Source organism: Scatophagus argus, chromosome 15, assembly GCF_020382885.2.
Source record: "Scatophagus argus isolate fScaArg1 chromosome 15, fScaArg1.pri, whole genome shotgun sequence".
Lineage (NCBI taxonomy): Eukaryota > Metazoa > Chordata > Actinopteri > Scatophagidae > Scatophagus > Scatophagus argus.
The window spans coordinates 12,335,082-12,360,319 of NC_058507.1; the positions used below are offsets into that span (position 1 = coordinate 12,335,082).

Sequence of the window (25,238 nt, forward strand, 5' to 3'; positions counted from 1 at the left end):
TTATATTTGTTTATTTATTTATTTGCTGTGTTCTGGGCTGAACCTGGTTGAAGGCTTGCAGAGGAAAGTGACACACATTTCAGACACATCTCCCGTTCTTTTCAATCCCTTTTCCATTGCTCATCTGTCGGTCAGCCGGGTATAGATATCAGGCCTCGCTCTATACACTCTATACCCACATGTCTTGGGGCCATTAAACTGTCAGCCAGGATTTACTCAAGATGGGCACAGAGAAAAGACAAGAAATTATCTCCTCCTCCACATGTAAGGGGACAAAGCGTGAAGAAAGAGAGCGATATATAGAGGTACGGGTGTGAAGAAAGATGCCTGAGAGTAAATATCAAGTGTAGTAGAGGGTATATGGTCAGGCTCACAGCAGGAGATGATGATTACACAATGGGACTGGAAGAAATGACAGAAGAGCGATGATAGACTGTTATTGCACTTGTCATCAGCCCACACATCTGTATCCTTAAAGCAATGGTGCATAGAGAAATTCTCATAAGAAATTACTGCTTTACGGCATATTCATTTTCTTTTCATTAAGACATTTTCAAAAACAGCCAGTTATGCCTCTTTTGATTATTCTCATCAAATCTTCATTCAATTGTAAACCACGCAAGAGGGTAAATAATGTGTGGCAAGTGCCTCTTGATGGCTACTATAGTGCGAGCAGACGATGATGCGATAAAGACGAGCTCGGGCATCGGCGTACCAGGGAACCACAGATGATTGTCACCCATTTTCTGCAAAAAATGCTCAAACATCTCACACTCTGTCGATTTATTCATAAACCTCCCTCAAACACACCCACCCACCCGCACACACACACACACATATGGCGGAGCAAGGTGTGACGGACTGAATGAGGCTAAGAATGTGTATATTGATGGCTCTATCAGATACTATCTCTCATAAGGCATCATCTGCTCACTTATGTGTGTAATACTGACAGCTAGAATAATAATGGCTGTCACACACCAGTGAAGCAACTGGGGGACCTTCACAGGCCAGAATGCACTGTGCTTGTATACCTTGCACCTTTTCTTAAAAAGAGTGGGTCAGCAGAGCTTGAGGCATTGTTATCAAACCGAATGCTGTTCAGAGGAGGCTGATTCACGCTGGCTCTGACATGACAGATGCTGATGATACCACATTTGCACACATTACCTCTGATTCTGTGGTGGAAGTTATCCTGACTCAAAGCACCGTGATTCCAGGGTGGGGAAAAAAAACAACATTTTAGACAATTTCACTGGCTGACATTGAGGAAGGGGTTGAAAATAAGGCCTCCCTGTGCCTTCACTCAGTTCAAACCACAGCTTATATGTCCATGAGAACTTTGCATTAAAAATAAGAGATAGTTGGTCAGAAACAAGACAAGTTTCATACAGTGTTAGGATGTTTATTTCAAAACAACCAATCGTTTAACATGAAAGTGAAGTGCTATACAGTGCCAATGCTTAGACCACTCAGGGTTTGTTCCTGCTAGTCTTGTTGGTATCCCTCCTACCCACCCTTGCTAAATAATGCTTGCTCAGTGAGATTTTGTATCTTTCAAGTCTGAATCTTGTTGAATAAGATTTTTTTTTAAATGTGATTGAATTTTGGATTTGCATCTGGCTGATTATTTTACTTTCATGTCATTCTCCTGCCTAGTTGGTTTTTCCCATCTACCCCAACTCTCAGCTGCGCTTACAGATATTAAAGAACCTTATAAATACTACCTGATTCTACAGAGCCTGAAACAGGACAAACAGACACACCTTCAGGTTCCTGATGTATTGTGTGTTACTGTGCATCGTCAGCTTATAATAGGGTAGGTAGGAATGGGCAGATTTAAGAAGATCAATCACTGAGGCAGTACACTCTTGCATGAAAGGAATTATGAAAGTCTGAATTTGTTATTCATGAAAAATACAATCTGACAAAGTAGAAATTTCCTATGCACAATAGGCTTGCCAAGAGGCGGAGTGAAAGAACATGCGCTGCTTTATTGACAGCCCAGGGGAACATGATTCTCTTCAATGAATATCATTTGGCATATCCCCACCCCGTGCCTTCAATAATTTACAGTATTGATTTGAAACAAAGTCATATACTGTGAAGTGGATAGAGGAGTACAGTGCTTTCATTTAATGCTTTAGTGATCTGTGGCTCCTGATTTGATACACAACAACCAACAACAATGAAGCATACATCTGCTTTCGGCCCATAGGGAGCGGTGACACTGGCGTCTGTCAGTGTGAAACAGGGACTTGAAGAAGAAAGGTATTTGCCACTAATATGTCACATGTGACATCCTGATATTGCCGAGCAGCATGATGAAATGGGTTATGAGCCAAATAAACACAATATGAAAGGAAATCACTTAATCCGCGTTTCTGAAAAATCCTTCAAGTTATTAATGATATTGCCTCTCGTCTTTGACATTTCCAATCAATTACAGATTGTATCCAGGTGACTTAATTTGATTTTGTGTTGCAGTGGAGCGATTTTGGGATGCGCAGCATTAATCAGAGAATTATACGGAGTGAAACACAGGGGAGGCCTGTTGTCACTGCTACAGCCTAATCAATCAGATTCTGCCGAGCCCCCCTCTCAACACACAGGCCATTTTTATTCTCCGAGGTATCTCTCTGTGCATGTCTGTATACACAAGCAGCAAAAGGCTTTTCTGTTGTTTTGACATTGTGTTTTTTTAACACTATCACCTCCTATATTTAAATTCAGTCTGAATGAGACAACTGCAGAGGTGAAATTAATACATAGGGTCTTCCTTGATATAATTCCCATATCTTCCATTTATGTACTCCTTTTTGAATACCACATTCTTAACCCAGAAGTACAAAGGACTTCCTCTGTCATGTTCTGTATGAGTTACAGAGCGAGCTGCTTCCCATATCCCCTCTGGCACTTCAGAATGAAAAGCTCATAGCAAATTTTTTTATATATAATTTTTGGGGAATATCAAAGGTGTTATATCCTTTTCCACAAGCCCACCAGTGAATTAAAGTCATCGCTCTCATCTTGATGGGTCTCATTCTTCTTTTTCCAGAAAGACTGATGCCGCTGCTCATCAGGTGAAAGTCATATTCTACCACCCACTTGGTGTTTGTGTTAGTCTGTGTGTGTGTGTGTGTGTGTGGTTCTGTATGCAGTAGGCAGGAATCTGTTTAACCAAAACATAAAACAATTATTTCCCAGGCCCGACCTCGTGTGTTCAAAGTTGCACCAGTGCGTTGGTAGTTAAAACTGAGTGCGATCATAATTCACATCTGGAACACTTCCAAGATTCTTATCTAGCCGCAGACCAATTAGCACAAGGCTCCCAGACTGTTTTCACTGTACAGCTTATCTGGTTCCTGCTGCTAATACAAGCGAATGAATTCAAATCAACACAAAACAAAAGGCTACCAAAGGGCAATCTCTTTCAGACACTGCACGTGGTTATCTCTAATACATACAGTTGGGAACAGACCTTCACTTGACTACAACACGGCACTATCATATGATACAAATCAGTGGAAGCAGAGGGTTTTTCTGCGCTGTCTGAATCTGCTTCATGGTAAATCATGTGGAAAGCCTTTTCCTTTCTTTTGGTCTACCAGCAGAGATCCAACAGCAAACCCCCTGAGATCTGACTGCATTCACACCTCTGAATGACACACACTTCATCCAGACTGGGGTGAGGAGTATAAATTATTAAATCCAAGCGCTGTCTATCCTCTCCACTCCATGAAACGCTGCACTTGCTTCTCAAGAAAACCCTAGTGACAGCCAGACGCATTCAGCGCCACCACAACGATCTCTGTAAGTATCGCATTGAGAGCGATAACACTCTGACAAACAGTTAGCTAATAACCCAAAGTGATCCTTTTTTAATTTGCCTGAATCGCATGCAGTCTCTCTTATCAACAGTGTCATATGTTTCTGTGTGATGCCTCTCCAACAACAGGCTCCCAGCAGGGGAGTGGAGGATTAGAAAAGGATTCTTCTGACATCTCTGGAAAGCACACTACGCAGCCAGCTGTCTGCAGTCGACTGGCAGAGGCTGCAGCCCATTCCGAGCCAGGCCTCTGACTGAGGCTCATGCAGGCCGTTGAGCCAGCTGCCCAGTAATTAGCCTATTAAAATGGAGATCCAGGTACAAGTAGAACAGCAATATGAAGATCAACCACTTCCATATCTTAAGCCATGGGCAATGTCACAATGGATTTGTACGGCAGGTCTTTCTTCCTTTCAGCTGCAGTCACATTGTCCAATCGGATCATTGTCCTGCTATTATAAAATTATAGCACACTTGGTGGTATACAGATATGTTTTATGATATATGTTTTGGCACACATTTTTTGCCTGGTAAATATGGTTAACCTCCACAGAGTCAGCTCCACAAATCAGCTTTGGGCCAAAAAAAATATGTTTTTGTTTGTTTTGTTCATTTGCAAATTTCTACACATAGAAAAAAATTGTGTCTAATCTAACAGTCCTCCATTAAATCACACCTTCATGAAGGCTTTAATGTTCAGTTTTTGCTGATATTGTTTTAGAGAGGTGTTGAGCCATCAGTCAGGACATTTTTGATGATGCAGTTAATATAAATAATAAATGTAAATATTAAAAAGACCTGTCATTGTAACATAATAGAACAGCATCACAAACTGCAGCTTCAACAATGATCATACTGTTGAATAAAAACCTCTCCAAAACAGTTTCAGCAAAAACTGAACATGATAACCTTCTTCTGTATTGCACTGCATTAGTTTTATATGTGTGTCTAATAAATTGTCAACTGACAGTATATTCATTAGAAACAGAATTCTCATCACTGCTTTCTAAAGTTTGAATCAATGTCTTCAAATTATTTGCCTTGTCTGGACAACAGTTTAAAACCCAAAGGAGTATGCTATGCGGTGAAATAAAACAAAAAATAGCCATAAAAGCCATAAATTCTCAAACAGAAATAGCAAATATTGGGTATTTTTGCTCAATATTTGATAAGAAACTGTTAAACAATTATCAGAATGAATTTTCTATGAATCAATAAATGGATACATTTTTCAGCACCAGCTTTACATTGATAATATTACCAAGGGTAATACAAAAAGAAAGAAAAAAAGTCCGATGAACCACCGGCATGACATCATTAACTGCAGCAGGAGAGACCATCCCTCTCCTTGAGGAATTGCTGCCTGTCTGCACATCTGTTATGGAGGAGACATCAGTCTCTGGTATAACAATGTTGAATCACTGTCTGTATCAACTGCCTGGAACGACAAAATTAAGCCCCTAAATTTCCCTAACAGTGTCTGATGAGTGATGAAGCTCTCTGGCTTCCGGGCACTCTCATCCTTTACCAAAGACATGTTGATTGTCCTTCGATGGTTCTCTGTCTGACTCTCAGACTGATAGAAAATATTGTATACTCTTATTTAGAGGGAAAGCAGAACATTTAAAATTAGACCACACAAACTGTGCGGATCTACACTGCATCCTTGTGTTTATTTGACTTAAAATGGTATTAACAAAATATTAACTTGATCAAATGGTGGTGTGTGTATGTGGTCTGAATAAATTCAGTCAGTTTTAATGCTGCAGCTGTTCACATTTCTGAGGACACTAAGCCAGGTAGCTGGCATTAATGAAGAGTGCATTAGACTGTGAATTGGAAAGTGCAAATGAACAGAACAGATACATTAAGTATTGATTTACACAGAGATGCATACTAAAAAGCAAAGGGGAAGTGCATGTCTGTATGATTGGATGGGGAAAAGAACAAATCAGCACTTCCTTCAAAAATGAGTCAACCTTTCTAAAACATACTTTGACAACACAGAGCAAGAACATAAGTTGTTTTTAACAAGCGTCACATGGTGATAGTTGTGGAAGTAAATGATTGGAGATTGCCCAGGTTAATTTTCTTCAGCCCTAATCTGCTCATGCTTGGGTTGGCAGTTGAGTGAGGAGCTCATGGAAGAACACTAATGATGAACATTTAACACATGACCTGCACAGACGTGCCAGCTATTCTCTTTGACTTCAGAACACGGGATGAAAAATTTACATTCTAGATCACCTCAATCAATACTCCCATTAAGCCCAAATCAATTGACCATTAACAAGCTGTTTCTCAGAATATCGTTGGCCACAGATCATCTCTGACTAGTTATGTAGGGCGAAGCACTGTAAAACCATGAAGTCAATTACATGAGACACACATCTGGAGCCAAGGTTGGCATATGATTTAAAAAAAAGAGCATTATGGCATACCTATTCAATTAAGGTCATCACATCAATTTTCTCTCTCACACACAAAAATGCCAATCTTTACATGAATAATTAAAGACACTGAGACAAGATCTGAAATTGGCTGACAATACAGACATCCTGTTGTTGCCCTCCAACACTCTCAAGTCACATGTACTTTTATGTCTGTTTAATAGCTGCTGTTTGAATTCCTTATGATGAAAAGTTTCTACACAAAGAACTAGAATTCAGGCATTCCTGTCCCATAGTTAGAAACAAGCTTTGTTCGCTTGTGAAGGTTGGGGGTCAGAGAAGGGAAAGAGTACTGCAGTTTTTCTTTCTTTACTTTTCTTTTGGCTGAAGGTAGGGTGAAGGTGGAGGTTCACATTATCAGTTCCAAGTTCAACTTATGTAACACGGTTGTATTGTAGCATTAATAGCCCTCACTTTGTGTAACATTCACGTCCTGCTCACCACTGTAACAGTGGTGTCAAAACTGAATCTAGTAACACATTCTCTCTATATGGCATCTAAATGGGAACAAGAAGACTAATCTCATTCACACTGTGCCTCTAATCTCCATATAGAAGACAAGTACACAAAGTGAACAGAGAGATGGTTTTATCCATGGATGCACTCTTCCACTGTCTGGGCTACAGAGGTGTGGGAGCAGAGATAAACGACGTGAAAGAAGGATTAAAATGTCCCAAACATTCGGGCTGTTTAATTGAAACCTCCCCTGGGACACCACAGAGGGGGCGAGAGGGCGGGAAAGCTGTCTAGGGAGCTACTGCTGGGGGATCCTCGCAGGTGAATCCATTCCCTCATCACCCTCTCAATAGGAGGTGATGAATAGTGTGATATCAGTATCCCGGAGGGGAGCAGGGGCGTGTCACTGTCCGCTGAAAAAACGAGCGCTATATTGGCCTTCATGTCAGAGATGGAGCATGGAGGGTGGGGTCCTGCTCTGATCAATAATTAATCAAAACTATAAAAGCATTTGTTTTTTTCTGAAGCCTAAACCTTATAAAGACTTTTCAGGACTGTAGCACAATCTCAGCCCAGTTTTGGGCTTAAAGATGCATCTTAACAGAAAATCAGCCTTCAAAGAGGACTCCAGCCAGGTGCATTATGGGAAACGTAGGATCCATATTGAGGCATAAAAGCCAGCATATCTCTGCCTCTGCTACATCAATTCTGATCACTTTTTTTAATCTCTCTCACAAGTGTTCAATTTCCTCAAAGTGAAACACAAAATTGCCTCTGATTATAATACACTGGGCAGAACAATGAACTATCACGCATGAGGACGTATGCTAAACTCACGCTTATGAACATAAACGATAAAATACACAATCGATTATGAGAATGAGGCCCTTGACATTATCGTCTCATGCAGGAAGTGGACAAAATAACAAGACCACCTAACAATATAAGAGAACTAATACAATATCCCTGCAATAAATTCTAATTTTGTGAGGATGATAATCACGACTTTGTTTTTATATCAAATTGCATTATTTTGAATATATTTCCAAGTGCTACATAAACTTTTGAATTTTTGACGAATTTTAAGAGGATGTGAATATAATAAAAACAGTCGTTGAAATCCTACCACTGAGCCTCGTATAACATCTGATCTTTTGTGCTGCTCATCCCTTCCTATGACAGAGCACTGGACCATGTTCCCGACACTGCTGAGTGATGGCTTTTGTCAGATCAATGAGATGTGAACAAGTGCTGTGATAATGTTGTTAGTGGCATCATTTTCTCTTGTTCTTGGTTGAGCTGGTGACTGATAGGTGGCGGTGGCCATTTTATCCAAGGTCAAGGACTGAGAACGTTTAGACATAAACTCGCTGTGTCCTTGAAAGTGCGCCGCAAGAAACAGCAAAAATGACGCGTGAACAGTTAGGATAGCTGACGCAGGAGTTTGAAAAAGGGCTCTTGAAATGAGCAGATTTCAGTTAGACAGTTTTTTTTTATTTTTCAGCCTGTGCACAAGGATGTGAAAATCAAAGAGACACTGTCCTCAAGTGAGTCAGTCCTGAAAGATTAAATGCATCCAGGTCGGCCCTGTGAAAGGGCCAGCAGACTGCTAAAGAAAAGCCTGGAAGCCAAGGTTTCACAGACCCATGTTCATTAAATGCTGAGAAAATGGCACTTTGCTTTGATTCAAAGGAGACATAGTGGCCATCAGTCAGTCACAAAGACTCACTGCATCCATTTGATATAAAGAAGCCCCTCCTTTGACTGTAGTTAAAACCACTTCTCTTTCACGGTGAGCTAATATGGATGGGTGGATGGCTGAATGGTTTGACTTTACTTTTACACAAATCCCCTCAGTGGTTATTATGGCTTCTGGTGATTTCTTTATGAACAGCCCTTTCCATGGAAACAACTTTTATACACAAGCTTTAAATGACTTAAGCTTAAGAAACACACACAGTAGCCTATCTTATTCTTCTTGTTCTTGTTGTTACGTTCCACATGGGTCTGGCTGGTGTGATTATGTGAGCTAAACTCCCGTCACTCTTACTTCACACCAAACTCACTAGTGTATACGCTTGTTTAGATTTTTAATTAGCGACACTGAGAATATTAATTGGGTGAGAAAATGCTTTTTTTTTTTTTTTTTGTTAAACAGATTAGAGATGCTTACTCGATTCTCAATTAGCTGCTTTACGCACTTTGTTTGTGTGAAGCCCAGTTTGCTCCAGAGCTAATACCCAGTATGCAAATTTTGTTGAACACAGCAGCACGGGATAATTCAACAAGAGAGACAGACAACAAATGAATCAGTCTGGATTTAGTTCCTTTGATCAACAGGAAAGCAAAGCATTGCGGCCACTTTCAAAGAGAAAGTTTGACAAATTATTACTGTAGCGTCAGAAAATCGGTGTCTTGTTTTCCATGGGGAAATCTCTGGCTAAGCTGTTATACCAACAACAGATTCCAGAGGCTTGTACTGAGGTGTGATGGGTGAAATGCCACTACCACATTGTGGTAAATCAAACAAACCTTTCTCAAAATTCCTTTGTTAAAACATTATTTGCTTAGAAATGCTGTAACGGTACACCTAGTTGAAAGTCTGCCTTATAGCTATTAAACACTTCTAGCGCTTCTCCATCAGTTTATTTAATTGAATTATGTGTATGTACTGTAAGACAGATGGATGGATTTTATTGTCCCCAAAGGGAAAATTTGTCTTTGCAGAGATCACATTATGCGTGCCTCCAGAGCATAGATATACAACAACATATAACATAGATACATTTGTGCAGAATAGATAGTACATCATTGTGATTAGTAAGTTTTGGAATTTGGCACCAGTACGTCGGGGTATTGTTTCTATTATTGGCAGAATGGAATACAGTACACTGTAATGGATCATTAAAAAGATGCAGGGTGGAAAGTGACATATTCACTTCTGCTCTTAACCATCTGGTGGCACTCTTCCAGCTTCTAAGGACCCAGGAGTGCATACAGTCCCATAATGGGACCAAAAGCTGCTGCATCCAGTGAACAAAGGCTTTTGTGATGGAGATCATATTTATTTTATCCTTACAGTAACACTCTCATCATCAGATAAGGCATCGATGTACAGTACAGCTCTTGTTTACCCTGTTCATTCTTCTTTGTTCGTGGTTATTCTGAAACCTCTTTTCACAGAGCTTAAATGAAACCAGTTTAAAAATGGATGGCCTATCACAACCATATCATCAGTAATGAGTTGCATCTTCTAATGATTATATCAGCGATCAAGACCGACCCCGTGAATGATACTTCCACATTACAATTCATTAGGCATAATTGGTAAGTGGATTCATTACTGTCAGATCGAAAGATATTACAAACATTTTGAATTTCAGATATCATCTGGGATGATCATTAGAATGCTAATAGTTCATTTTTCCTTATATGCTTTGTGACAGTTCCCCATAGGTTTACACAATTTATTGGTAAGATGTATTTGTAGTCAGAAAATATCAGTAAAAATGAATAAAATGTATAAAAGCATACATATACATACAGCATCTGTGATAAAACTATGAAGCAGCTATGAGGTAATATTTTGGCACTTATGTTAACACAGCCCGTATGGCAGCTATCCTTTCTGTGACATGATGATTTCGCACCATGAGCTAATGTCTTCCACAGAATAAGAATGGTCCTTGTTATGAAAGGACTTTAGCCGAGCCGGAGTGGCAGCGGCCCCCTTCTCTCTCCACACCCACTGTTTTGACTGTCAGCAGCCGCCGCCACCTCCTCTCCTCAGTTCTAATGAGCCATCTCCTGGGGCAGGGCTTTACCCCCGCCAGGGGTAAAGAGGCCATCATGTTGCTCATCTAAAGAAGACACATAGCCATGACTTCCCCCTAATTGTGCGCCTGTGTTGGCTCATTTGTTTTCGTCGTTAAAAATTCTCCCCCATATTTTCCCCTCCCCACTGACAGACCGGCTGTAAGCAATTTGGGTGGGGTGGGGTGGGGGGGCAGATCGTTTCTGCTGGCTTTGGGGCCTCTGTCTCTGATGTATGAAAGAACCCAATAGACATACAAACAAAGGCAGACTTGAAAAGTACAATAAAAATATTAAACACATAAACATTCTTCATTATACACACACACACACACACACACACAGAAACCCCTTGGGACTGTTTGCATCTGTGGCGAATTTCAAAGTAGTAAACATCAAACCCAGACTGACTGCGACCTGTAGGAGAGGAGACCTTTGGCTGGCACATTAAATATTGATGTGGTAAAGTTATGCAGATTGTTTATTGACCAGCTTCAGAACAGAAATGTGTGTGTGTGTGTGTGTGTGTGTGTGTGTGTGTGTGTGTGTTGGGGGGGGGGACCAAGCCTGTCTGGCTGACTACCATTCCTTGCGTAATTAGTTTGATTTCTGAGTACTGTTAAAGTGTACTTCCTCTTCATGAGAGTTGGGCTGTAATTCCAGAAACAAACAAGCAATTGAGAAAATAATTAAAACAAAAATATGCTTAAGTGCTTCTCTGAAGTAATGCTTCAGTTTGCAAAGGATAGATCCCCTGAATGTAGACACAATTAACTTGTAATACCTCAATCACAAACAATTACAGCTGATTCAATGTAAACATGGCCCTCCTCTCCTTCACTTGACTTGGCTGTGACATTTGCCAGGTGGTGTTTGCCATCACCATGCTTAGGCAATTATTAGTCTAATACCCTAGAAGCATCCTGTTTATCTGACTGAAGGCAATCAGTATTGGTGAGCAGGCCTGCATTTTGCACAGACCTTTATATAATTGACTAGTTTTTTTCATTCAGATCTCTATAGATGGGCACAAGGTGTATTATTGTACAGACCCACTGGGTACATTTTAAGAGAAAATGTTAACGATATTAAAAATGAGCAAAAATGAGAGTCCTAAACAACTGGATTATCCTCTATATGCCAGGGCTGAATCTGATCAATCTATTTTCTTGTGTATAAAATGTCAAAAAAAACAACAATGCCACCTTCAAATGTTGTGTTTTGTCTGATCAACAAACCAAAACCCAAAGATATCACACTTATAGTTGCAGACTAATTTTGACAGAAGCAAAGAACAGTCAATTGATTAAACCAAACAACTTTCTTGACTAAAAGTCATCCTACAGAAAAGAAATGAGGGATTCAAATAGTCCTAATTTACCTCACAATTTAATCCCACGTGTTTCATGCCATCATGGCGTCAAGTTAACGTTTAACATTGTATACACTGTATTCAGATGCTAATTATTTCTATTTTCTATTCTTCATCTATGGCATACCAGAAAGAATAGGACTGCAAGTCTTAAATGTCAGATATGAGTCTCCAGAGAAGCCGTTGTCTATCTGTGTATTTATTAGGGTTGCATAATATATTGTTTCAGCATCAACAACGCTGCGTGCCCATGCACAAAAGTCAAACTGCAATGCATGCAATATGCAATGTCATATTAAAGTTGCTTGATATAAAAAGGAAAACTCTCAAGGGACTCATTTTCCTAATCCACAAGAAAAGTCATTTTATCTTTTATGCCTGTTTATCTTCCACCACATTGATTAAGCAGACATTTTAACATCATTAGAAATGATAGACTGCATGTAAATAACATGACTGCAACACACAAGTCCATTTGTTAAGTTGATTAAGAAACATGTTGGTTTTCCCCACCAACCTCGGCACCTGCTCTCTCCCCACAGAACATAGAGTGGGCAAGAGGAGGGGATTTGTACAGCATTAACTGTCTATCGGTATATGAATAACACACTGCACACATTGGGTGAAATGTCCTGTATTTTTCATAATGAAATATATAATGCAGAAACAAAATGATATCACAATGTCAGTTTTTGGCAATGCCTTGCAGCCCTGGTGTTTACGAATCATGATGTCATTGTCTACCCAGTTTTGAAAGGGTTTTGACTAACTACATCCACTAAGGGCGTTAACAGATCTTGGGCAGAGCTACGCTTTCTTTCTTCTATCAGATTGTTAGAACTTCAGCTCTTCTGATGGAGGGGTAATTAATTAGCAATTTGTATAGCTTACCCAACATTTGTAAAGCCTGGGGGAAACCATGGGCAGAGGACATGAAGGATACTCCGAGATATAAAAATGAGAAGCTGGAAAAAATCTCTGTGGAGAGAATTGGTGCACTGGCTGCTCTGGTAACCTCACACTGACCTGAGCAAGCAGCTGATGAATAAATGGATGGATGTGTTTGGATAAGTTGAGATATTTAATGGCACCATGATGCATTAAAGGAAATTACTGACCTCATACTTGGTGTGTTATTAAGATGCATAACTACTATACAGTACAGACTGCATAATGTTGAAAGACAGATAAGGATATCACTTTTTTGTGTAAATTTTAACATGAATTGTATTTTTAGTGCATGATTGCGAGGCTCCAGAAGTCAGACAGATAATGATGTCAGCTTCCTGTGAACCACAGTCAAACAGCGCTGAGATGTAAATTAATCTGACAGCGTTTAATCAAGTGAGTGAGGCTCTATTGTTTTACAGTCAGAGGACCTGCTTCAGAGTGCAGGGATGCGGAGGAGGGAAGAGTCTTTAGAAGAAAAGGACCAGTCGCAAAACACACAACGTGATGACTCATGCATTACACAGTGTAAACAGAGAAACAGACTGATGCATTTCTTTCATGATTTTCTCAAAAAATAATTCAAGATTGTCTCCTTATCATCTCACTTTCATGTTAATGCCACTTTCCACCATGCAAATTGTAGTCATTCTTTAATCTCAAGTCTATCATTAGGCATGCTGGATGACATTGCAGATCAAATCCAATTTGCAGTAAAGATTTACACTGTGCAGGCTCACTGTGTAATACGTCGATGAATGAAAATCTGATAAAAATCACTGAAGCCATTCCGGTGAGTCACCTAGATGAGATCAGGACTGATAATGGCACCTAATCTTGTCTCCGGTGCCTGGCACCTCCCGGGTGCTGTCGCCAGCCCAGCTTTACACAATGTTATGGCATGTCCTGACCTTCTGTTCATCCAGCAAGCACAGCATGAGCGCATTGCCAGGAACATGTCCAAGCTAGGCAGCACCATGTGGCTAATCCCTATGAAACTACAGTGCCAAAGATACCTACAAGTTTGGCACAGCGGAGGAGCATGACAGAGACATAGCCTGCGTACCAAATTCACTACTATGTTCCCATTTTATCCCAGAGAGCCGCAACAATAGATAAATACAGAGAGATAAAGAGGACGACAGCGATACAGTGTTTTTGCCTTAGGTGAGACACCTGTTACTGTCTCGACATGACAGAGAAAACAGAGATCAGAGAAGATGCTCAGGAGAATGGGCTTATGCTTTGTGTGTGTATAGCAGAGCTCCTATTGCTGACGCAGTTGTTCAGAAATCTTATTTTTCAGGCTTCTGTTATTTCACATACACGCAGAAACAGTCATAGTGAGCACGCTTGTATGAAACACACTCACTCCTACGCAAACACAGCACCACAGATGATCATAAGCGTGGGCAAAGGTCCTTTTCACATCTCCTCTTGTGTGAATCGATATGCTTTAAAAACAGCACTCCTCATTTTCCCTCCTATCCCTTTCATTGATACAAGTGTTTCTATGGATGTCAGCTACTGCAAATAACAGAAAATCCTGCTTCACACACACCCTACACCTTGAGAGTGGGTAAATCAATGCTGGCAGCCTTGCTAGAGTGAGCAGACATTAAATAGCGTCAGTGTCAGCTCACCTCCATGTTTGGACAATCCTTCTGACAAAACATACTGATATCTGCCACACATGTACACACTGAAAAAAAAATAATTAGTGTCTGTTTTCAAGTGTCCTCAACGCATGAAAGGATGCTGTGATGGACATGTATGTGTCCATACAGGGAATATGCGGTGAGAGCAACAAAGGTGGAGCGTCAGAGAGTCAGAGAGCGCACATATGTGTGTGAGTGCATGGAGGTGGAGGGGATTAGCTTGACAGCCTGATTGGCATGCAGGTGGAGTACTGCCTTCTCTGAATGCAGCAATATTTTGTAGCTACCCTCTGACAAGCAGGTGCCACTCAATCATGTGAGCACTATGCAAACCCTTTCTTCAAAGCCAGATGGTGCAGGACTGAATAACTATTCCAGCGCTGTTATGCCTCCAAAACCCACACAAACATGTACCACCGTCAACAATATTTCATTTAATAAAGAAGGCAGCTCACATCCAGCTGGGTGAAACAGTAAACTACTTTAGCTGAACTTGATAATGAGTCCTCATGAAAATATATGTGTGTGAGACTGTCTTGTCAGCAATTCGTGCTAACATGACAGCTTATGCTGCAACACACTACGCATGAGCAGCTGATCTCTATGCTGCTGCTGCATTGTGTCTTCGGGGGAAGGTTTTTCGAGAGGTAGCTTCCATTCCCACCCTGCATTCACACTCAACACGGTGAGACCAAATGTGTCAGAGTCAGGAGGGACTATCAAACTCCGGATAATTGCATGGCCTCATGGAGAGCCACGTGCAGAGTTTAAATCTGCCTTCAGCTATAAGCATAGCACCGTCAAACCCAAAATGCCAGAAAAGCAGAGAAAAAGAGTCGAGACACTGAGTTTGCTGCCTTGAGGAAATGATATAACCTTACTTAGTAGGTCCCTTGGTGAAAATTATTTGAGGGATTTTTGTCCCAGCGCAGGTGTTTTATAAGGCAGGATACAGCAAAAAAATCTGGTGAAGAAAATCACCTCGGCTTTGACAATAAAGAATGTATTGTCTATAACACGGAGATCTGTAACGTGTTTCAGTAATGGACAACACAAAACAGACCAGCTCAAAGTGACTTATGTTCAAGATTTATTTTAAACTGTCTCGCATTGGAGTGGGAACTCCTGACAATTGTATTAGAGGTACACAGATTGCAAACTGACACCTCTCCAGTCAGTCTGACAGAGTCTAACACCTTCAGATGTCCTTTAATCCAGTTTATCATTATCACCCCTCTCCCCTTTCTTTTCCTCTCTTTCACTTGTTCCCCATCTCATCTGTGCCCAGACCATGAAGTGACACCTGACCCTGCCGGTCCCCGAGGTTAACACAAAGCCTAATGACTTAGAAAACTGACAGTACAATTCCAACCCCTAAAGCACGAAGAAGCGGCGACGGTAATTGAAATTTCTAAAACCGAACAGGATCAGCAAAACTGAGGAAAAGAAATTAAACACAGCACTCCTTTACAATGTGACAGAGAGTTTCTATCAACACCTCTGCGGCCTGCTGTAACACAGTATTTACCAAAGAGCCAAGTGTGATAGTAAAGACTGTGGGAGGCTTGGTGCAAAGCTGCACTGTAATCCAGCTTTCTGCTCTACTGAATAATATACCTCCCAAAGTGCTTTATCTGATCGGTCATCATATCCTTGTTAATAAAACTTCTGTCTGTAAATGTTTTCTGAAATTCTATAATATTACCTTATAATGATAAACACGACTGCAATGAATTGATACAAACCGATACTGAGCTATCCAATAGAAAGTATCATAATAACAGAATATCTTGTCACTGTCTCCCAGCCTTCTTTATTTTCTGATATTTTTGGCAATTGCCACACCATTTCAAATGAAATTCTCTCTTGATAGGAAAGGATTCAGTGTCTTGTCACAGAGTAACTGCTTTAGTTTATAGTCCTGCCAGCATTTTCCGGATCCTGAGGGGCTCGCTGTAATATGCTGACACCATTTTATCCATTTAGCTGAAAATGAGAGGAGAGTTCCTTGCAGTTTTATGATCTTATCCCACTTGGCGAGATTTCTGTCGCTCCTGGTATGTCTAACGCCTTGGGCATGGAAAATAGAAAATATGCTCTATGCGCTCTCTCTCTCTCTCTGTCTCCATTTGCTTTACAGTTACAAACACCTACACAAAAAAATATTTGTCAGCACACTAAAATATTTGTGTGTGGGTGTTTGCAACCCCTAAGTGCTTGCCCTGTGCTTAAAAAAAATAGCCAAAGCTGCTGTTCTACTGTACCTTCTGAGCTCCAAGCCTCACAGCTACATTGTTTACCTCTTCCTGGTATCTCTCTCCCTCCTGGACTCTGTGGTCCACTATGTGCAGAGTGAGTCAGCAGATCAGAGGACAAGGCACGCTTCAGGTTGAGGTCAGAGGCAAACCATGGCTCTATGATGAGTGACCTGCAAAGAGGAGATGACAGTCAGAGACACGTACCACCTCCAGCAGCAGGCTGAAGAACGTCCGACGCGGGCAGACAGGCTGAAACATTTATGTACCACCAGTGGTTTTAGCAGCAGAAATATTCCTGGAAAAGTCACCACATTCCTACGTATGATCATGTAGCCACATAGCCACAAAACAGCCTTTTGCCTCTGGCACTACACTGACATTTATTTTAATCCAACTCCACTGTGAAGACATTTCTGTGATCCTAAAAATGGTAGAAATCCCAACTGTTGTCAGTGTTTATTGACAGGACTAAAAAGAAACAGCAAAATATACAATACCCCACATAACCAAACACTATTAAAAGGTATTTAAAGTCATCAGGGTTGTAATGTAACAAACTGAACTCAAGCACTGTACTTGTACTTTATAGGGTTCTTTTATTTTCATTCCACCATACTTTTTACTACATTATATTTTCCTGACAGATTTAGTTACTTGCTACTTTACAAATTAAGATTTTCAAATACAAAACAAATGAAAACCTTATAAAATACCCAACAGAGTATACAAAAATGAGCTGAAATGTCGACTGACAGACAATTAACTGTCAAGTCATTTTTTCATGCAGAAACATTTCATGGTTTCAGTTTCTCAAATGTGAGGATTTATTGCTTTTCCTTTTAATTATTCAATATATTTTAGTTTTTGGATTTTTATACTTTTGGGGGCTATTGGTCAAACGAAACAAACATTTTGGAGGTGTCACTTCTGTCATCTGATTGTCATTATATACATACTGAAAACAACTACCTTATTCACATATTTAAATGCACTAATTATGTAGATTTTATTCATTATAGGGTTTTGCTAGAGAAAAACATTCAAGTTTACCAGCTGTTAAAATCACCCCATTTAACTCAATATGTGCTGCTTCTGGGTTTTACTGTAAAGACGCACATCTGGAAACCCCTGGGTTCTTCTATACCATCACACATGTAACAACCATATAAATGACATGTAAAGCAGTTTAGGCAAATTCATTCATAAAATAAAAGGCATCCAAAAGCTTCAGATGAATCATATAGCCATGGGGTTGCAGGGTATGAGATGGGGGTAGCAGTAAAAAAAAAAAAAAACCAGCAGCGAGACAAAGAGAGGAGCAACACCAAAAGACTCTCTGTGATTACATGTCATAACACACCATGCTGAAGACTGTGGGTGTCCTGCCAGAGTGTAAATCACTGCCTGTGCTCCCTTGGGCTTTTCTCAATTGGTGATAGCTCCAGACCTTGTCTCACATAGTTCACACACCTCCCCCCCTGCACACAGAAGGGGCCAAAATATAAACACTCTGCATAATAAATACAGAGATGACAGCTACTGTAATCTCATACCTTCGCTGGCAGTTAATCAAAACTTCTTGCACATAAATAACACGCTGGAGAACAGGAGGATGTTTGGAGGTGTACATATTAAAGTCTCTTCTGGGTTTTTCATAGTAATGATAAGACACTCATCACAGCATAATTGTGTTGACTCGAGACAAAAAGAGGAGATATCAGATTAAAGTTTAAAGAATGAGGTGAAAATCTTTGCTTTTGGCTTTTCACACCATACACACGTTGCAAAAGTCCAAAATTACAACACAACAATGCAAGTTAGAATTGATTCTCTCCCAGAGGATCACAGAAATACTCTTTTACCTGAGTATCATTATGTAAACTGACCAGACATACTTATGTGAGTGCAAGAACCAAAATCATTGGATGCTCTGGTGGAAAGTTTTCATCTACATACGCAGAAGATTCAGCAAGAGAAATGAACAAGAATGAACATTATCAAAGGCTGAGGTGAAGATTTCCTATTTTTCACAGTAAGACAGATGTATGCCATGAAGCCCCCCCCAAAACAGACTCTGAATCCTGACTTTGCCACAGTCATTTACTGCTGTGAGTGATAGTTCTGCTTTGTAACAGAAATGTATGTGCCTGCTTATTCTCCATCTGTGGTGGCATCTGTTTCATATTGTGCTCTCTCGGCTTGCCAGCGTTTGGCACCAACACATTTCAAATGTTATTTTTATCTGAACACACAATGAGGATGGGGGGGGGGTTGTATCTGCCAATTTCAGATGACAAATTTTAATTATATTTATTAAAACAGCAAGTAAGGGTGACAGTCAGATGAATGGCATGCATGTACTGGCTCCACAAATAAATGACCGCCCTCTTCCTCTCATTACGGTGTGCTTCTCTCAAAAGAAAAGAAAAGGAAGCTCTTCATCGGTCATTGTCACGTAGGAGTGCATATAAAAATCACTTGTGCTAAAAGCCAGGGTCAGTGTGAACCGTATGTCTTTCACGTTCCATCTTCCACAAGGTCGGATTCCTGACAAGTTCAATAACCCTGGTCAAGTGTCAAGATTACGGTCACAGGGCACACAGTGTGTTTTGGATGGATCTCCATCTGTGAACTGGACACCAGGGTCATGGACAAGACACCTTTAGATTTAATTTGATGGCAACAGTGTGCTTCACTATGTGCAGCTTCCATACAACCATTTGCCTTGGGCTGCAATATGGAAAGTCATGCAGTCATAAATTTCAATCTGAGACATAAAACTGTCCAATCATGACCATATGACGACTGCGTAGAGGTGGGGTTTCTTTTCTCTCCTATGCTTTTAAATATCACCATAATTACATTTTAAATGAACATTTTATTCAAAGCAAAATGTTTATTTTATGCTTTACATATTTTTCTCTGTTAAAAGCAGCCCATCATATTTCATCTACTATACCAGGGGCACTGTGTACTCAGACATGCACACAGTAAAAGTGCCGTTTTCTCTGATATGGGGGCAGCCCTTACATACATTCTGCCTTTAAGCATGGTCCAGATTGCAGAGTAATGGAGCCTATGAAATCAAAAAGGTGCGCTAGCCATTCTAAAAGAATAAGAAGTGAGATTCACCACACGCCATTTCACACACACTGGACTCAGAGCAGCCGGAGAATGAATGTCAGAGGTATGTGCTATTCAAGAAACCTACGCATTTACACAGGCTTAACCCTCGCTCAATACAGAGGGGGATGGTGCACTGTGCCAACCATGAAATTAACTATTTCTGAGACGTATCAGCTTCACACCATTGCAGCTCCACACACCTGCAAGGCTACAAATTCCATTTGAGTTAAACCCCAGTGCAGACATACAGTACACGGCAACAGTATAAAGCATAGTATACATATAGCAGATACAAAAAAGTCGGACTTTCAAATTTATATTTTGCTTTTCGTTTCTAACTGTTGACAATCTATACAGGTAGCTCACCGACCAATCATGGAGAATGATCTAAACCAAACAACAAAACCAAACAATGTGCTCCTCCACCTGCAGCCCCACATCACACAGACTCTGAATTTGAATTTAGCAAGCCCATAGTAGCAGTTACAAAAGATCAAAACACTTAGCTTAGAATTTTTTTTTGCATTTTTTGCTACAATAATGCAAATAATCTATTAACAATGAACATCCTATGATAGTAAATAGCATGTTATGAATTTAAATTATGAAGAATAATAACAGAAACACAGTCCATGGTTCACATTTTGTTAAACTGCTTTGTTGGTGGGAGTTAGGCAGAAAGATTAGGAGCCAACAGCTAGTTAGGTTAGCTTGGCTCAAGCACTAGAAACAGGGGGAAACAATTAGGTTAGCTCCATCTAAATGTAACAAAATTTCACCTACTAGCACCTACAAAGCTTGTATGTTAATCCATAAACAGGGAAACAGCTCATCATATCTCCCCAAATGTTGAACTATTCCTTTAGTATAGTATAGTATAGTATAGTATAGTAACTCTATATAATTAATATACTACTAGAGTGGATCATGCTGAAACAATGGAAACTAGCCTTTTAGCAGTCATATTCCCCCTATTACAGCCCTGTTCATTTTTGGAGAGAGCCTGTGTTGACTCATTGGTAAAAATTAATTCTGACATGTTGAAAATGAGAGTCTTTGAACAGGATGTGAGCTTTTTCTAAATCTGTGCTGTGGGTCAAAAAAAGGCCACATCATTGCAAACTCAATAATGAAAGCTGTGATTTAAATGGACTCACCGCAGCAATTAACCACAAAGTTTTCCCATAAAATGGAGGAAGTGACAGGAATGAGCTCGGCTTAGTTCTCATCTGTCTTCCTGGTGTGTGTTGGTATTGTGGCACTCAGTGTCATTACACTGCAGACAGAGTAAAGGCATGTTAAGAGGTCAGTCTTACTATGCAAAGCTGTAAACCTCTTTTATAGTGACTTTCATAAGGCTCCCAGCTACCCCGTCATTCTTTATCTGCTTAGCAGCTGACAGACCACAGCTCCACATCGACCTCTGATCTCACTCATAGTTGCAACCTCGTCTTTGAATTTCAAGTCCAGCTGGAGTCCAGGAAGTTGAAAGCTCAGTCTTTGAAGTTGGGTGTGATTAACACATAATAACAGCTCTATTTTAATGTCAAGTAACCCTGCTCAAAAAGGCACAATTTTTCTAACACAGCTTCTCTATGGTCATTTTCATGCACTTTATGCTTTATGTGACAGCATTTTGAAAAAAGCCACTCATTTATGTGGCTATATCCATGTGAATTTATAGACCCCGCTGCAGTGGTGTTATTGCTCACAAAGGTGACTAATGAGCACGAGGTTAGAAGTGAAACTTGCAATTAAAGTGAAGAATATGAGAGGGGAAACCCGAGAGGGTCAAGCCTTATGTGAAAGGAAACAAGGATTGTGATTGAAACTGCTGAGTAAAACTTGAGCTATGGGGTTTTGATTAAACCGAAAGGACAGACATTATGGCCCTCCTGTCATTTAACACCTTGATTGCATGACTGCCATGTTCCTGTCAGACTGACTGCTCCATTAGAGGTCTTTGTCTGGTAAGAGTACTCTGCTCAGTCCCGGGCCCTTCCCTGGAGACCTCAGATGGCAGGGGAATAAATGGTCAGTAAAAAAAAAAAAAAAGTCCAAAAATGTAATATTTTTATGAAGCCTCGTAGTTATTCCATAACTGTGGAGCCTAAAGTAACCGCAGCGTGACAGAATTCCTTACAGCTCCTCAGATTTTTTTAACTACCATGGAGTTAACAAGGACTGTTCATGCAGATTTAGTAGTAGTTGTAAAAGTAAGAAAGCAAGAAACTCGTAACTATGATTTCATAAAAACTAAAGCCAAAGCGTTTCATTAATATCTATTAAATTATTATTTTTAGATAGCTGAGCAGTTTTCATGGATGGCATTGGTCGTTCCACCACTTTGGTTCACTACTGACAGATCTCAATGACTGCTGCATGGACTACCAGAAAATTTTGTGCAGACATTCGTGGACCCCTGAGAATGAATCCAAATTACTTTGATGATCCCCTGACTTTTTACCTAGCATCATCACCAGGTCAAAAAAATATAGATATTTCCATGTTGTTTTGCTGTCAACTCTTTTTTTTCCTTTCACATTAAAGAACAGGAGGATAAATGTTTTTCTACAAGTATTGATTTGACTGAGTTGTTTCTTTTCTCTCTTCTCTGCTTTAAATAAAAATGCTTCACAAACTGGTAATGGGTTATAGGGTGTCACATCAAGATGACAAAACAATTATGGTTAAAAAAAAAAAGGATTTGGAATAAAAAAGGCCATAGAGGTGGATTCTCTTTGTTATGTAGCAGTTCTTATATTTTATTGCATTCTCTCAAGATAATGGAGTAGATCGCAGCTTGTTGGAACATTTTTAAAAAAATGAGATCATAATTTATTATACGCTTTTGCTTTACATCTTCATTCTCTTTAACATGAGTGCTCAGACACCCCATTCTGCTCCCAACCCAGGAGGTCTGGCCCTCCCAGTGACCCCAGTGTACCCCGTCAGACTAAACAATGATGCTGGGTCACCTCCTCATGGCCCAAGACAGATGGCTGGCTCCTCTCTGCGGCCTCCACCATGGCCAAGGTCACCTCCCCTGCTCTGTGTGCACCTGCACCCCATCATCATCATCATCTTTATTCCTGGTACACCTAGCACACGCCACTGTGCAAACCCTTCCCCCAAGTCCCCCCCTCCTCCCATGTTAACAGAGGAGAAAATGAACCATTTAGATTCTGCTGGTGTGTGTTACACCATGCTGAGGACTACATCCCACCTGCAAAAAATACCTGTAGTACAACAGTGCAAATACAAAAACATGCTGGTCAAAGAAAATTTCACTGTGAGACATTTTTCAGATGTTGATCACTTGATAATTTTTTTTCTACAGTCATTACTGACAAAATGTTCTGTTTCACTAATGAAGACATGAGGCAGGGTTGTAAAAAGTAGACAACAGAATGAAAAAGCAATGAAAACACACTGAAATAATGCTAAATTACAACAAAGGCACCTCTTCAGCACCCCGAAATCAATTGGCACCGGTGTGATTGTAGAAAATGCTCCACAGCAGACCAGTGGATAGGGGGAGTAGTATTGATAAGAGGCTGTGATCCATGAGACAGGCTACCTGTCACCATCACAGGAGTTCCTCTCTCACCCATTCAATACAGCAAACCATCAGATCAATGGCCACAGACACAGTCCTCCCCCACGCAAAACTAATTATCTGAGCATTTTATACTGCCAAGTCCCCGCCACGCTTTGTTTATGCAGGCTGCAATTAGTGAAATAGTCAATAAAAAATGGGGGAGGTAACGGTGAGGGAGGAACAATACCAGAAGGTGAGAGGTGGAGTTTCAGGAAAGCTGTCACTGCAAAGGAAGCTGCACCAGGCAGGAAGGCAGGGCTGAATGTGAGGCAGAGCAGACTGTACACAGCACAGACTGTTCCTGTGAGTTTCTCACAAGTCAAGTCCAAGTGAAGTGCCAAAGTACTACGTTCTGTAGCATCGATTCCCCTTTACTGTGATGCTGCTGGGTCTTTATATCACTTCAGCACGCACAATTAAGTTGCTGTGAATATTTATGATGGGTTTAAAGACATCTTTCTCAGTCCCTCAGGTGTCACAAAGTGACTGTAATCAGAATTCAGGGGAGACTCCTGCATTCTGTCGATAGTCTGCTTGTCTACCGAGAGCCGTAAAATCCACAGCACCACTCTGCTTCGCAAGGTCTGGTTATGTCGCAGAAAAGCACCACATATACATATAAGAACTGTCCTCTACGTTTCTCAAAATGATGAGCTAATACAAATCCAGTATGTAGCCTTTAGGGGCAGAAATGGAATATAATATTCATCATTGTGTTTTCATTAGTGTATATTGATCTGAAACTAAGAAGAGTCCTGAAGCCACACTGCTAGATGCCACTAAATCCTACACACTGGACCTTTAAACACAGGGGAAGCATGAAAAATGGTGATAAACGGCATCATTAGTTTTGGTACACATATTTTGTAAATTCCTGTTTTTAATGGGTTTATGACTTTTTCATCTGTACATGTAACTGCTGGGCATTGTCATCAGGAGGCACAGCATCTTCGATGACACTCAGTTCTATGTGGCCATGTCAATGACTTACAGTTAACTATATTTAAAAACAAAGACCAAGGTATCACAAAATGTTTAACAGCTCGACCAGGATAAAGCAGAACGCATCAGCCCTTCTGCTTTATTCTGGTTGAGCTGTAAAACGAGCAAGACATCTGAGAATCATCTCTGACTGTAATTTTAATTTCAAGGTTCATGTGTGGGGTGTCACAAAAACAGCATTTTATCATCTGAAGAACATCAAGTGAAGCCATTTCTCTCTCTCTGAACAACGCACAGAGACAAATGCAAATTTTTATAACAAGCAGCCGAGACTTTTGTAATCCTCTCCTCTATGGTCTATCAAAGAACACAATAAGTCAGGCACAATCAAGTTAAAATTCTGCTGCACCAGTGCTGACTAAGTCCAGAAAGAAAGCACACATTATGCCTATTTCAGTCTCCACACTGGCTAACTCAGTTTTTGTATTGATTTTAACATTATTTTCTTAGTTTATAAAGCACTGCAGGGCCTTGCAACAGACCACATCTCAGAAGTGCTTTGCTTTATGACCTGAGAAGGTCCCTCACATCCTCTGGTTATTGTTTTAAGTTGTTCATGGACATCGTCTTCATCGTTCTCAAGAAGGACAAAAACATGTGATGTGAGGAGCTGAAATATATTATTTGTAAATATAACTATATATATATATATACAAACTATATAACTAAAAACTCATCTATTCAGTTCCGATTTCATGAAGTGTTATAATTTTTTGGCCTTGGTC

The 25,238-nt window shown here is 40.3% G+C and overlaps 1 long non-coding RNA gene across 1 annotated transcript in view; it reads right to left on the reverse strand.

Moving 5' to 3' along the window:
* LOC124072140 overlaps positions 1 to 16,920 on the reverse strand; it is a 44,922-nt gene extending 28,002 nt beyond the window's left edge. The window contains exon 1 of the long non-coding RNA XR_006845450.1: positions 16,827 to 16,920. This is a non-coding gene — a long non-coding RNA (uncharacterized LOC124072140). The remainder of the gene's footprint in view (positions 1 to 16,826) is intronic.
* Between the last annotated feature and the right edge of the window lie 8,318 nt (positions 16,921 to 25,238).